Source organism: Xiphophorus couchianus, chromosome 23 (assembly GCF_001444195.1).
Source record: "Xiphophorus couchianus chromosome 23, X_couchianus-1.0, whole genome shotgun sequence".
NCBI classification, from domain to species: Eukaryota; Metazoa; Chordata; class Actinopteri; order Cyprinodontiformes; family Poeciliidae; genus Xiphophorus; species Xiphophorus couchianus.
The window spans coordinates 29,065,939-29,081,020 of record NC_040250.1 but is presented as its reverse complement, the minus strand read 5'-3'; the positions used below and the strand labels follow the sequence as shown (position 1 = coordinate 29,081,020).

General features: G+C 38.8%; 1 long non-coding RNA gene across 1 annotated transcript; it reads right to left on the bottom strand.

The window, feature by feature from the left end:
• Nucleotides 1–287: 287 nt before the first annotated feature.
• Nucleotides 288–11,984, bottom strand: LOC114138935 (uncharacterized). The gene is made up of 3 exons (XR_003594352.1): nucleotides 11,930–11,984; nucleotides 2,874–2,880; nucleotides 288–297 (listed from the first exon to the last, which is right to left on the bottom strand). It is a non-coding gene; the product is annotated as an uncharacterized LOC114138935 (long non-coding RNA).
• Nucleotides 11,985–15,082: the final 3,098 nt, after the last annotated feature.

Below are 15,082 nucleotides of genomic sequence, written 5' to 3'. Positions count from 1 at the left end.
GGTACTGAATCGGATCGGTACCAACATGTGCAGCGTGACACATCGGTACATTGACTGAGTTACTGTAACTTCCAAACATACTCAACGATGATTCCAAAGTAAAGCCAGGTTTTCTTATAAATCAGCAATATTCTGGCCACAAATAAGACACAAAATAAACCAATTTACAGCAATACCTTGAATTCATGTATCACTAATTTTCCACAACCAAAAAATAATGCTTGCTCTGCAGCATATTCATTCATTTCAGAACACATATGTAGTATTCCTAACCTGGTGTGTAAAGGCTGAGGGCAGCTTTTACACTGTACACGGGTTAGCATGTGTGCTAACCCACGGCTGCTATGAGCTACTCGTTAACTGTGGCTAATGCTCATTTCCACAAAAACAACAAAATATGTAAATTTAATTGGTGACAATATGTATTCACAAGTTAGTAGACCGACTCACAACAACACAGGTGTGTTTCTGTGTAAAGTCATACCTTTAAAGGTGAAGCTCTGCTCTCTTTACTATTTCTTTAACTAAATCACATTAGAAATCAACATATTTGACTTCTGGCACACATTGTAAATATAAACAATAACATCCAAGTCTTTCATGCATAAACAAATATAACCAGAGAAAGTAAATAAACCTCTGACTGATAATGAGTACATTTCAACCCATCACATGTCTTTTACCTTTGTATGCAAACGTTTGGTTTTCTATAAACACCAGAGAGTTAAAGATGCCACAAAACCATAACAGATGACTTCAATCCAATAAATGAAATGGCTATATGCTATAGATAATTACAGATTTTAATACTATACTGTGGTTGTTATCCAGCTGAAAACACAAGCGGAGCAGCTGAAGTCGGACAGGAAGAAGCTGCTGGATGCTGGAGAGCCTGCAGCTAAAGTTTGGTGGCAGTTTGTCATCTGCAGATGATTTCCAATGCATTGCCTCCACCACAGCAGCTTTTAAGGATCTGCCAAGAAGGACCTTCAGACATTTTGTTTTGTCCCCAAGGACTTCTTGTGATGCTACATTGTTTGAAGTGGGAACAAAGAAAACTAAAGTGGGTCTCTTGAACCGTTAACGTGTTTATTCTGTCATTGTAAGCCAGGTCATTAAAAAATATCTCCTTTTTACTGTCTAACTGTTGTTTGAATCTCAGTTTTCAAAAGAATTAATTGTTTCATAGAGCAAAACAGACACAGTCGTTCAAAGGAGTGTTTTTCTTTCTGGTGTATAATAGATGCTCACAGACTTCATTACAGTGTTAATTTTGTTGACAAAGAATATTTTCCTTCAACGAACTGAAACCTGAAAACTCATTCTGAAGGAATAGAACTATGAAAAACTTCACTGACATTTTGGTCAACATGAAAACGAGACAAAAATATTGATGGGAGACTAACTCTCACGGACCTTACCAAGCTCCGCCCACAACCAACCCACGTGACCGCAAGTCTCACAAACAGCCTGCAGCAAGTTGTTTCTATGTAAACATGACTCGATTGGTGCATCATTTCTACCAGATTTTCACAATATATCAGCTACTAAATGGACAGAGGAACTAACAAGTTCATGTCATCATCTGGGAGGAGGTTACTGGTTTCTCAGTCACAAGCTGGTTGCAAACCTGAGGCCAGCAGGTGTCAGTCAGTTATGGTAGATCTGAACTTTGACCTCAAAATGAGAAGCTACAGGCTGATAGGAACCAAAGAACTCTGTAAAGGTAAAGGAAAATCTTCTGAAGTTGGGATATAATTAATTTAATTTTACATAATTATCGCGGAAGAACCCATTTGTTTGTTAAAATTTTATGAAATATATTTGTTCTATTTGATGTTTGTTGTGAATGACGTAAACTCACAAACGAACGAGGTAATTAGTCCAACGTTTAGAAACTACAGCGGCTGTAATGAGCCACAGCAAAGGGAAACAAAGTAAAATAACCTGAACAGGTGATCAACTCAAAACCACTCCTACCTTTTTACTCTCTGTCTTTATAGTTTAAGCACACCTGTTACCGTGGCAACCGCCTGCGCCCCGCAAGACGAGCAAAGATTACGTTAAAAACATAACATTTAGTCCGTTACGATATCAAGTTTCCAGGCTTGATATTTATTTCTCGATTATTAATCAGCGCTTCCCTGAACACAGCGATGGTTGATTGACTAGCTGTACTTGGTGCTAGAGTGGCTAACAGGAGTAACAGTTTAATCCAAAGCCTTTTCTGCTAAAATAAAATCTTTAGTGCATGTCAGATACAGACACATTGCATATTGATCTGTTTAGCTAACGTAAGACTGTGTAGCAGACAGGCTTCAAGGTGTAGAAGTTGTATCAGTTCTGCCATTATGTTGTTCTTAGCTAACGGGAAGCTAAGTGTGTTTGTGAGACGGCCACGCACATGACCACGTAGAATGGGCATCAGCCAATGAAAAGCGGCCCCTGTGGTAAGGCCCATTGGCTGCTTATTAAAGTTAATCTTACAAATGACTTTAAACCAATCAGATTTAAAGTCATCTTTAATCTGATGATGATTTAAAGTATGATTTAATCTTCTTGTCCAGTATGACATAAAAAGGGAAAAAATTAGCAACACCACAGTGATGTCAGAAACAAATGTTAATATTTTGCCTACAGACTTATTTTTTTTTACATTCTGATTTAATCTTGTGAAAGTGTAAATGTTGAACTACTGGCACAGCTTTAGTTTCTTCTTTCTACTCAGGATTCATTCAAAAGAACAGGGTCAAGAGGAAGCAGCACAGTCCTTACAGATGGCAATATTCAATGAGCAAACTTTCATTTCTAAATTCTGTAGCTAGAACTTAAGCAATTCCTCACATTAATTGATATAAAAAAGACATTGACACACGATCTCTGTCTGGCTTTGTAGTTTATTTCACATATGATGCCATCTCTCTTGATGCAGCTCCACAGCTTGATTCTGTTTGCCCAATTTTGCTGGAAGGTCAAAGTCTATTTGTTATAACAGTGGTTCTCAAATGGGGGTACGTGTACCCCTGGGGGTACGTGAAGCTTTTCAAAATATCTTTAAAAAATCAGTAGGCTCCTCATAATAAGTCTTGGGAAAAATTATTTTGTAAAAAGTTCGATAAAATACAAATGTGTGTTCATGCACTGAATTTTATATTCGGTATTTAGTTTCAATATCCTTTAAAATAAAACGGTTTGATTGGTTTTATACCTTCCTGGTGGTCACCGTCTTCTGTTTTTCTCTTTTGTTTAACCATGCAATGTTTGTAATATGGATGTATTTGTCAGGTTCACTGATATAAGTTGTTTGGCTTTAATAAATCAGACAGTGATTTTACAGCACTGTACCTCTTTTTAATTCCAAAAATGTTTTGCCCGTGTCAGGGGGAACTTGACTAAAAATATATTTTTAAGGGGGTACATCACTGAAAAAAGTTTGAGAACCACTGTGTTATAACATCCAAAATGTCTAAAAATCATCTGGAGAAACAGAAACAGCAGTCAGTAACACAAAATGTGCAGAAGATATTGGAAAATATGGCAGGTCCGGTGAGAATGTCGTGTGGACCATTTTCCATTTAAGGTTTTAGCCCAGGTCAGATGGAACGGACCGAATGGACGGAAGAGCAGTTAATGTGTTGTGTGTGTTATGAGTAGTAAACACTTAACTAAAGTTGGAACTTTAACACATTCATTTTGATTAAATAATTTTTAGCACTTTAACAAATTTAGCACAATTAATCCAATTTGTAACTTTTTTCACATACAGAAAGTTCCAGCCGGAACCTTTGTATTCAATCGTTTTAGGTACCGCTGTAAATCTGGTGCACCTGTGACATCTGCTAGGAGCGACGGACGAGAAGTGAGGATCAAAACACGATGAGAAAAGACTGTTGTTGTGTTCACATTGTACTAAATCAGTATTTTTATACCTGCTTCATTCTTAGGAATGCCGGCATGTGGAACACAGCTGGAAACTTCAGCAGTTTTTTTTTTTTTTAGGTAAAACCACAGCTCCTTTTAGCAAGAATAAATCAAATGAAATGAAAATTCAGTAAGCCAAGGAGCAGAAGCGTTAGGGGAACAGGAAGTGACACGTCTGCTTTCCGGTGAACTTGAGCACGACAGAAGAATGACCAAAGCAAAAAAGGATTTAGAGTTCAAAAACTTTTCAATTCATTACGTTTTCTTTCGGGATCACATATTTAATTTTTATGCTTTTAGGTCAAGGAAAGAATCTAAAACTTCATTGTCTACTGAATTTACAAAAGCCTACAGAGGAACCGTAACTGGATCTGTCTGGACCTGTCAACAATTTCTGAAACTTAAATCTATATTCTGATTGAAATTTCATATATTTTCCAGCAACCGCCGTTACTCAGCAGGGAAAAATATATTTATATGGAAATAAGTCGCATTCTCTAATCAGCCTGACGTTTATGTAACTGGGTTGGCTGGCAGAACAGTTTATACGTTCACATGATGTCACGGCTGTCGGCCGTTCACGCATCAATGTTTCAGCAGCGCTTCTGTTCCAGTTCTGCATGTGAAAAAGTCTAATTTGTTTGGCATCAATCCCAAGCAAACGACTGGAATCTGGAGCCTGTAAAGAATCCACGGAAGTGTTTTTATTGTGACGATGGGAGGAAAAGACAAACCTCAACCCACAGGCTGAGTTTAAAACTGGGAGCGGAGGATTATGTTCAGCACATGTCAGATTTTGACTTCATGTTATATTTTAATTTAAATCATAGATGACTGGACGTTTAATAAATTAAATTAAATTAGAAGGAGCTGGCTCCAGCAGAGCTCTCACAGCATCACAAGTCATAACAGGTTTGCTGTCATTCCAACTTGCTGAATCCATAACTCCTCTGTATAAAATTACTACAATTTTCCCAAAACGCTGCACACATAGCCGCTGCCAAGTAGGCGGGGCTTGTTGCTCCAATGCGGGAATGAGACTCAGATGTCTCCTCTGATTGGCTGATAGATGATGAGCCTGAAAACACCTTTATGTGGCAGAACATAATGAATGGATGGATGGATGGATGATGGATGGATGGATGGATGGAGTTCCCCAGTTTGTACAATGACACTGAAATGACTCTCCCCCCTCTGACCAGTGGGTGGAGGTTCTGGGTGGAGTTGCATACAGCCTCACCATCTTTCTGGTTCTGCATTTTAACAACATAAAGTCTTAATTTGAAACTTTCCCACCTCTACCTGCCACACAACTAACACTTTTGTGTTTGTCTTCCGTAGCAATGAAAATGAATCATTCTGGCCACAGTTGCCCAGTTGCAGTGATTCTCTGTTGGCCTTTATTTCATTTTTGCTTCACATTCATCCAGGAAGAAAAGGAAACTGACAAAAACTGACAGATTTATGTTTTTTTGTCAACACCAAATTTGCATCTCTCATTACTCCACAGTAGAAGGACATTTATATGGAAATAAATAGCATCCAATAATCAGCCTGACACTTATGGAACTGGTTTGGCTGCGGTCTCAAATAATACTTATAATTTATCTACATTATCAGTCACTCATATATTCATTTCTCAGCTGCTGCTCTGCTCCATGTTTGCATAAAGCAGGCCTTATTCGTCTGGAATAATTCCCAAGGTGGGAAACAAAAAGTGACTTTTAATGAAATCTGTGTTCTATAGAAAATTTACGGCTGTTTCTTTCTTACAATCAATAACAAAAAAAGAAGCAGTTGCTGATCCTAAAGGGAATCATAAGAATGAGAACATTCAGTTTTTATGGACAAGTTTCAGGTTGGAGGTTATTTAGTTTGTGATGTTTTGATTTTAGTTTTGTCTTCATACACCAAATAAAAACACTTTTTTTTTCTCCCAGTCTGAAGTTAAATCAGATCAAGCTTCTTTTGCTATAGTAGAATTACCAAAATTATTTCTGTTCACTAAATGCCAGAGGACTTGGAACTTTGTTTTTATATATATATATTTTATTTAGAATGTGACTCTTTTTGAATGAACGACTGAAAAGAATTGCAGCAGCGTTGCTTTGCACCAACAAGGTTCTGGTCAGTGTGTTTGTTTGTTCCGACTGGAGCTGCTGTTCATGTAATTTGTGTCTCTACACTCTGCACAATAAAACCTCACTGCAATAAGTTTGGAATGTATTTCACAGAAGCAAACTTCTGCTTCGGATCCCAATGCTGCTGTACAGCCGTAACCCATCGGGTTTGTTTTCCACAGTATTCCCACTTTCAAAAAAATAAAAAAGTACAAGTAGTTCTTGTGTAACTTCCTAGAAGTTCCTCCAAACTCTAAGGAATACATAATTCTAACATTCCTGTAAATTAAACCAATCCAACATTTCAAACAGCACTGTGGCATACTCAGCAGCAGCAGAGTCTCAATTCTTTCAAGCTTTAAAATATGTTAGAGACAGGAAGACTCTCTCTGCGTGGGTGTGTGTGTGTGTGTGGAGGGGTGTGTGGGTGTGTGTGCGTGTGCATGCGTAACACAAACACAGTGTGTGGCTTTGCTTCAGTATTTCAGTGTGCATCAACAGAAATGCGGCAACATGTTCTGTTATTAGATAATTAACCTCAGCTGACCCCTGATAGTGTGAGAGGTGAGAGGTCACAGGGTCATGATCACAGGGTCAGAAAGTCAGCAAAAACACAAGATTGGTCACAGAAAGTGTAACCGAGTCGTTGTTTTGCAAGTGACTCGTAAAGCCTCAAGTCGAGTTAAAGTCCTAAACTTTTATTTAATCTAGAACAAGTTATTTGCCAAATATGTCCTTTAGAGTTATAGTCATTTTGAGAGTTTTTTTTAGGATTTTATATTTAGTTTTGATATATAAAGTAAGTCAGATTATGTCTCCTCTCATGTTTTCCAAACTAAATTGCATTTTGTTTTGATCACCTCGTAATCTCTGCAAATAAATTCAGTTACACATCATTTCCTCTGTTGTGTTAGATCAGGGGATTATCAATACATTATAAAAACTGGTTTAAAATTGTATATTTTTAATGTCACAATGGATTATAATGAGGATAGTGAAGGTAAATAAACAAAAGCTGCCACACTAAAGCATGTGATTGAAACTCATTGGTCAGCAGTTCGTCCTCAAGCTGAAGGTCATCGACTTTTATGTAGAAAAATAATAAAATACAGAACCAAGGCAAACAATGCCAGGCAGCATTAACATAGCAAAGCAAGTCTAAAATGACAAGGCAATGATTTTTAAAAAAAACTTAAAACAATATTTCTTTTTCTTTTTATCAAGGTCTGTCCTCTTGTCTGAGTCAGCAGAAGGTCGTCAGTCTGAACCACAGCAGAGCAGAGAAACATCAGATCTCTACTGACTCTGAGGCTCAGAGCTCCTGCATTCGTCACTAAGACGAACCTTGTAGACAAAACAGGACACAAAGTGTCACAAAGTCTGCAAACTTTGTTTGGAACATGGGCCAAATCAAGATTAAACAAATAAAACATTTTTTAAAAAACTGAAATCACAAAATGTTTTATTGAGAATCTTTTGTCATCAATAAGAAAATGTTGCACGTAAACAAAGAAAACAGTCAGATCTTCCTGTATGAAAGGAATGTGCAAATCATTCCAGATCCAGAACTTCACAAGTTTTCCTTATTGAAACATTTATTTATTTTAGGCTCTGCTGAAAAAAACAGAAAAAAGATTTAGTCTGTTCATGGCAAAAAAAAAAGGTGATTTAGGTAATTCTTTATTTAATAATGAAGGTGCATCGGAGTCTGCTTTAATACAGACATCAGATGTGGTCCTGTCTGCTTGGTTATTAAAAGATGAATACTTTGAGTTGTGTCTGACATTTCTGTGAGAGGATTTTAATTTGTGGGTCATAGTTTTGTCCCAATTTTTTTTAAAAAGGTGATAAATTTGTAACATTCAGGGGTCGCACAAAATCAATCCAGAGCCCATAAATGGCCCTGGGCCACATTTTAGACCCCCTTGTTTTAGAGTGACTTGCTGCAGTTTAGCAAGATACCAGAGAGAGCTGAAAATGGGAGTGATGAATATAATCAACACATAGAAAGGACAAACAAAAAAAAACAATTTTTGGTTCAAGATTTCTTGAGTTGTCTTCATAAGAATTCTTTGACCCTTAGTGAATTTAAATTTTCCTTCTGATGGTTAATATCGTTTTGACTCATATCAGCACTAATGTGCAGTAAGTAGGAGGAACAGAAAGCCGTCAGTCGTGGCCTTTATCTTTCACTGTTAAATGCTGAAGGAAGCCGAATGAAAACTGTCATCAAGGTTTCCATTATTCCTCTGTTATGGCTATAATAATTATACGTTGAACTTTATATCATACTTCAGAAGAACTGTGGGCACAGACATCTGAAGAAATATTAGTGGTTGGCAGCAGAATATAGAGCTGAGAGTAAAACACGTCACACAGAGATCTCTATGGGTTACAGTTTGTTCAGAAGTGGAGGCTTTACTTCATGGCTTTATTTTCTGTTGGTGCCAAACTGATTTTATATGCAAATTACTTCCTGTGTATTTCATATTTTTCTCCTCAATACGTAGCAATGCAAATCAAACCACATAAATACATCTTATGAAATCATATGTATTTTATTGAAAATTGACTACGTAGAATAAAAACAAACAGGTTTAGGGCCACCAGCATTAATTGTAATAAGAAAGTAAGAGAATATAAAATAATAAATGAAAATTTTTGCTTGAGCTGCAGTGTTGACGTTACGTGCTTTGTTCATTCTGTAAACAGATTCAATATTTAAATAAGCTGTATTGCATCACATGATCATTGTATAAACATTCGCTGTGTTTCCATCCAAATGTCATGCGATTTTTATAATGTCACAAATAAAGAGAAAGAGAATTAGACGTGTTTCCATCCACTGGTTTAGAATGAATCAACCAGACATACTTGGACATTTGTGCCTCTGGTAAGGCCCAGACCCAGCAGTGGATGGGAGCGTTCCACCTCTGTTATCCCAGTCTGGAGTGCCTCTTATCGGACACTTCGCACTGACTTTCCTTCCGTCTGTGCTGGACGTTTAGTCTTTGAAATTATTTCAGGGTTTTGTGTCTCTGGTAAGGTTTAATCTTTAATCTTTGAAATTATTTCAGGGTTTTGTGTCTCTGGTAAGGTACAGACCCACCAGAGGATGGAAAGTTTGCTATGTCAGAACTTATTTGGCATTAACTTTTTCAGAAAAACCAGAAACTGAAGCAAGTTTAATATCTTTTGTGCAAAATAGAGGAAGTTATTTTGAATTTTCATCACTTCCTGAACTATCTGGCCCAAAACAAAATGTTGCTTTTGTTCATTAGAACCAGATGCCTCCTCTTCATCGCTCTGTACTCAGTCCTCCCTTCGCAGCCTTTGCTGTTTTCATTTTGACTTACTCTCACTACGTCACAAGATGGCGCCGGCATTTGACCCAGATACTACGAACGAAAACAGCGACAGTGAAGAATATTTCTGTCTGTAGGTTGATGACCCTCGTTGCCCTTAATAGATTAATGTACAGCAACTGTTGATAATTTACAGCAGCAAACACTCAAAAGGCCTGTGATGCGATAGAGGCAGCTGGTTATTATGATCAGGTGTTTAATTAGCAGCACCACCTGCTACATCCCACCACTTTTCATTGGCAACTTTTCCATATTGACTGTATTTTATAGTAGCGTAGTGGTAGGGTACCGGTTTTGGAAAGCAGCAGGAAGAATCAGCAGTTCTCTGATTAAAGAGAGTTTTGCTGTGAAAGCATGTTGGAACCACGACCCAGAGCTTTATTAATTAAATCTTCTCTCGGAGGAAAACCTTTTCTCTGCTCTTCACAAACCAGCAGCATTACTGAGCAGCCTGAAACCAGCTAAGAAGCACCTGTGTTACAAATCACAGATGAAAATAGATTGAAGTTGATCAGTGTGCATTGAGAAATCTAAAATGGTTCCTCATAGAAAGTGTCTGTTAAAACCGACACATAGTCATAGCTGACTTCATTCGTAATGTTGAAAATCAATATTTCAATTACATCTAAAACGGAAACCTAAACATGTTTCAGGTTTTTCTGCTGTGTCCCGTCTTCTTTGTGACACTTTGCTCCTAAATCACAATCCTGACAATAAGAAAGACGGTTTTATTTATCACATGGTCCATCACTGACCTTCTCACCGTTGCAACATGGCTGCCGTTATTCGATCACATGTCACCATGCAATTTGTTCTCAGCAGCTATCGATCGGACAGGAGGCTGCTGGAGGCCAGCTGGGAGGGCAGCTGACAGAGTCCAGGCCTGATGACTTGCTGTTGATTCCCACAAAAGTGCTGCAAATGCAAACCAGTGTTATGGCGTCGGTGTCTGTAATGAGATCTGTTACTGTTAGAATCAAACGAATCGTCATTCAAAGAGCCGTTCAAATGATCCACTTTTCATGGATCAAGCACTTTTATCTGTGATATAGTTTCAGTTAAATAGCTGCAATACGTTCTTACAGAAAATATTTTGTAATAGAAAATTTCAAAATGCAAACGTCAAATACTCATGTAGTTTTGTTTGATGTGTTATGTGTATTAATAACATCTTAGTGCTATTTGTGATATTGAAACAAAGATTAAAGTGAAATGTAAGAAAAGGTGGAGGGAAAAATGGACTCTAGTTCCTTTGGCAGAAACAGAAATGCTTTTCTGCACAATTACATAACAACAAAGACAACATAATAACTGGAAACAACACTTATTCATTAACACCAACTAAAGAGAAACAAGCAAGCACATATGGATTCCCTATGGCTGCTGGTGCCGTCTACTTTCTGTTCATACTCTGAGCTTCCTGTTCCCCTTCATGTATGTCTCCGAGACGTCGGGTGTGGATGTTCACTACGTCCGTGTGTGTTGCTGGCAAATTGGCTTGTAGCTCATGTTCACAGCCGGCACCTGCCACTGTGAAGCCTGTTTGTTAGAGGCCAGGCGGTGCAGAGGACACACACTGAGACGGATTCCTACATTTACATGCCCCCCCTCAGCACATGCAGTGTCATAAACAGCGGCCCCCCCTTTCTTCTGTCTGATTCTGTTTATCGTGACTCCTCTGCCCCTCCTCACCTTCGTGTTGCTCCCTCTTTCCCTCCTGGATTTCTCTCTGTATGGCAGGCATTACGTTTTGGCCAGCGCTGTAGACCGAACATAAAGCCACACAGCTGCAGAGTTCACAAGTTCAGCCCGCCGGTCCATGGGCTTTATGGGTATTCAGCCAGCCTCCATGTCATGCTGCCGTGTTTTGGAGTCCCGCAGAGTGAAGAGTTGGCTGTGTTCTTTTCCCAGCCATGCTAATGATGCGACCAACTGTGAATGAAAAAGAAGCTTTTCCCCCAGTCTAACTGCTTCCTTGGTGGCCAATTGTGCTGAATTATACTGAACTGCAGGCTCCGGGTGAATTTGACAAGATGCTCCTCGGTGTGTCGTTCACCAGCTCCTGGGATTAAAAGAAACATGGCAACTGGGCATTAAAGACACACAAACAAATCATTGCTGAATTTTAATTATGGGAGAATTTATGCAGTGTCAGTTTCTGAACTGTTTTCCACTTCTGTTCAACTTTGAATGTTTTGTAACTAACAACCTGTTGAGAACAAAAGATATATATATAATTTCTTTAGTTTTATTTTTTTTACCTTGGATGAGCATGACATATTTTGTGTAGGCAAAGTGACACCAAAGAACTAGATGTTCCTTTAGAAGCCTAATTAAAATTCATTCACTTAATAAAATTATTGATTGAAAGTTAACATAATAAGAAACATCAATGGAATATTTTTTCAAATCAAATTAGTTGCAGGGTCTATGATTTCTAGTCTAAAATTATATATCAACAAACTATGCAACATTTTCATTTCAAAATTTTTTTTTGCTGCTAAATTATTCAGTGGATGTAACTTGTGCATCAGGTTTATGGGTGTACCAGAAACGTGCAAACACAAAGGTTCCAGCTTGAAAATTTGTCTGTAAAAACCCCCCCAAAAAACCCACTAATTGTGATGTACTTTACGATCCTTCTCTCACTGACTGATTCAGCTGATATCGTTTTTAAAATCTACAATCAGACCTAAAAGAAGCCAGAAAGCAAAATGTCTTCTCTGACTCGTGGTGTTCCACTCTTTGGCCCGGCTCATATTTATCCAAATTGGTCTTGTTTCCTGATTCTGAAAACAAGCCTGATTATTGCAGTGGAAGTTAACGACACAGTAAATTTGAAGGAGAAAAATGCATGTAGTTCATCATCTCTGCTAATGTGGCTGATGCATAATTCAGGAGTGTGTATGATGACAGACCATCCTTCACTTTCCCCACTTTCACTGATGTATGTTGTTTTCCTTTGGAAGCAAATTGTCAGCCACTTCTATCTTCCTCCTCTTCTTCTTCTGTCAATCATCCTCTTCTTACCCCCCACCCCCAGTTTAGCTTTGTCAAATGTCAGTGAGCAGAAAGCAGGCCATGGGCTATTAGTGGCATTCAGTGCTGTCAGGAGGAACACACACTCACACACAAAACACACACACACACATTTCAGTCATACTTCTGAACCTTGTGGACAAATGTTGTGACATATAAGCGGGGAGTAAGACTTTTTTTTTGTTGTTTTTTTAATGGATGCTGACAGTGTAATCTAGTTTGTCTCAGTTCATAGAAAGTGCTCAAACACAAACATGAACACACACATTCATGGAGAACTCTGGCCGTCAAGCCAAATGTCACAAAATCAGGTGAACGTTTTCAAAAAGCTTGATATATAGTTTAGTTATGATCTACATTAACAATCTCAATGGTTCAGGAAGAGACGACAGAAAAAATAGTTGTCAGTTGTGGTGTTGGGGAGCAAAGCAACAAGCATCAGTCAGAACCAGAAGACCTGAGCGGGTTGATACGACAACAGATCTTTAAAGGGGAAGTATTATGTTTTCCAGGCACATAGTGCCATTTTATAGCACAATCAAGTTACTATGCTAACTTCAGTTGTTATAAAATGCAATACATATCAAATATGACCTGATTTGGCATCTTGAAATTGGGCCTCTCTCTTTTTAAAAACTCCTGCTCTTTCTGAAACTCCACCTTCAGGAAGTCATCTCAACATGGCTCCTCTGTTAACCCTTTAGCCACATTTAGCTCCTATAATGAGCTCAGCAGAAGTACAGCTCCATCAGGTGTTTGTTAATTACTGCTGGCTAGTCTGAAGGAGCAGAGTGAGGGAGTCGCAGGGAAGGAGTGCACAGCTGAATGGTTGCCACGGGACATTAAAGGATTTCTCAAACATGCATGCAAGGATCAAAGCAACAATCATTGCATGTTTTTGATGAGGGGATAACCTCATAACATGATGTAAACATCAAAAAAGTTGCTCTCAAATCATAGTCAGCATACTGAGTGGCCACCACAAAACTTTAATCTCTGTCCCAATAAAAGGTGCCTGGTAGAAACTCACCTGTCTCTGTTCCACCAGTTCTATTTTTTTAACCAATGAGATGCATGTAAACTTCTTAATTTGATGAAAGTAGAAGTAGTCTTGCTCATCCTAACAGATAACATATAATATCATTTAAATTCACGTTAAAGAGATCTTATGTCTTTCTATGTGTTGTGTCTAATCGCCTGAATTTAACTGTAAGTAAATTAAAAAAGCAAATCTAAACAGGGGTTGTGTACTTTTGTGTGGCACTGTATGTATGTAGTATTTTGGGACTGGCCACCACAGAACAGACACAACCTTCCCCAATAAGAACCGGTTGGTGTATCCTTCAATTTTTATCTTTTATCAGAGTAAATCCTGACAGAGCCACATGGGCATACTCTGGCTTATGTTTGCCATAATCTCTGTTTCCTGTTACTTTCCTCTCTCTCTGTCCAGACCTCAAGTGTTCCAGGCAAGCATGAGCCGAGTCTCAGAAAATGAAAAAGCCTCTGGCGTGTAAACCTTCTCTTCCTGTTCGAACATTCCTTGCCTTTTCCATCAACCATTCTGACTGTTTAACCTCTTCTGGGTCATGGTTTCCATTTTGGGTGGAGAACATACTAATGACGTTACAATGTTCATGTTAGTCAGAGTTTAAGTAGCTGTGGCAGCGCTAGGCTACACTTTGCTTCATCCAGACGGTCTGAGCTCTTGGATATTCAGAAACAATTGCTTCCTTGAAGCGTGGACCGCGAGGTTTTTAATGTTACCCAGTTGCTAACGTTTGGCTGTGATGTATTGTATGTAATGTGATGTAAGAAAATGAACGTCACAACTTCTCCTTCTGTTTGTTGAATGGCATGGATGAAATTCCACCAGAAAAATCAAGCTCACTGGGAGAAATCCCACTGAAGCGAGATGAGAATCGAGCCGAGTCTCGTAGGAAAGCCCAGGCTGTTCACCACAGAGACGAAGGCAGCTGTTGACCTCTGATGGTTCTGACCTCATCACATTGTTCTTCTAAGGCTTCCCACTGTTTGAAAGTGTCTTCATTCAGAGGCCTTTATGTTTTAATCAGCAGAGGAGCATGTTCTTATTGAGGCATATAAACCAGTGAATTATCTCAGCAATGTAAAAGCTTGAACCTCATTTACTTCCCTCAGTCGGCTCCTACATGTCCTTATTTTCTCCCGTCTAACAGCAGCCCTCTGTGGCTCCTGCTGTATTATTCAGAGTGCCAGTCATCCTTATGCCTCTCTCTCTTCAGAGTGACATGTCTTTTAACAGGGGGCCTTATTAGGCAGCTCAGGGATGGATTCCCGTCCTGCATGATTATGTACTTTTCTTCCACGCTGGAATGCATCTGCAAATCCTTGCCTTCTTCTTCTTTTTTTTTTCAGTTGATCCCCCTCACTCACCCGACTCTCTTCCTTCTGGCTTTCTCATTTGTCCTTTCCTCTCTCTGACCCTCTGTGCTTTTCGCTTTTATCCTTAGTCCATTTCCCTCTTCCTTATGTCATACGTGTTCTTGGGTTTTCTGCTGCTTTTGCTTCATGTTTTTCTGTCTGTCTTTGCCCTCGGCCAATGTATGTTGACATCAAACTGTCAGAGAAATTCTGGGCCAGACTTTTGACATAAAG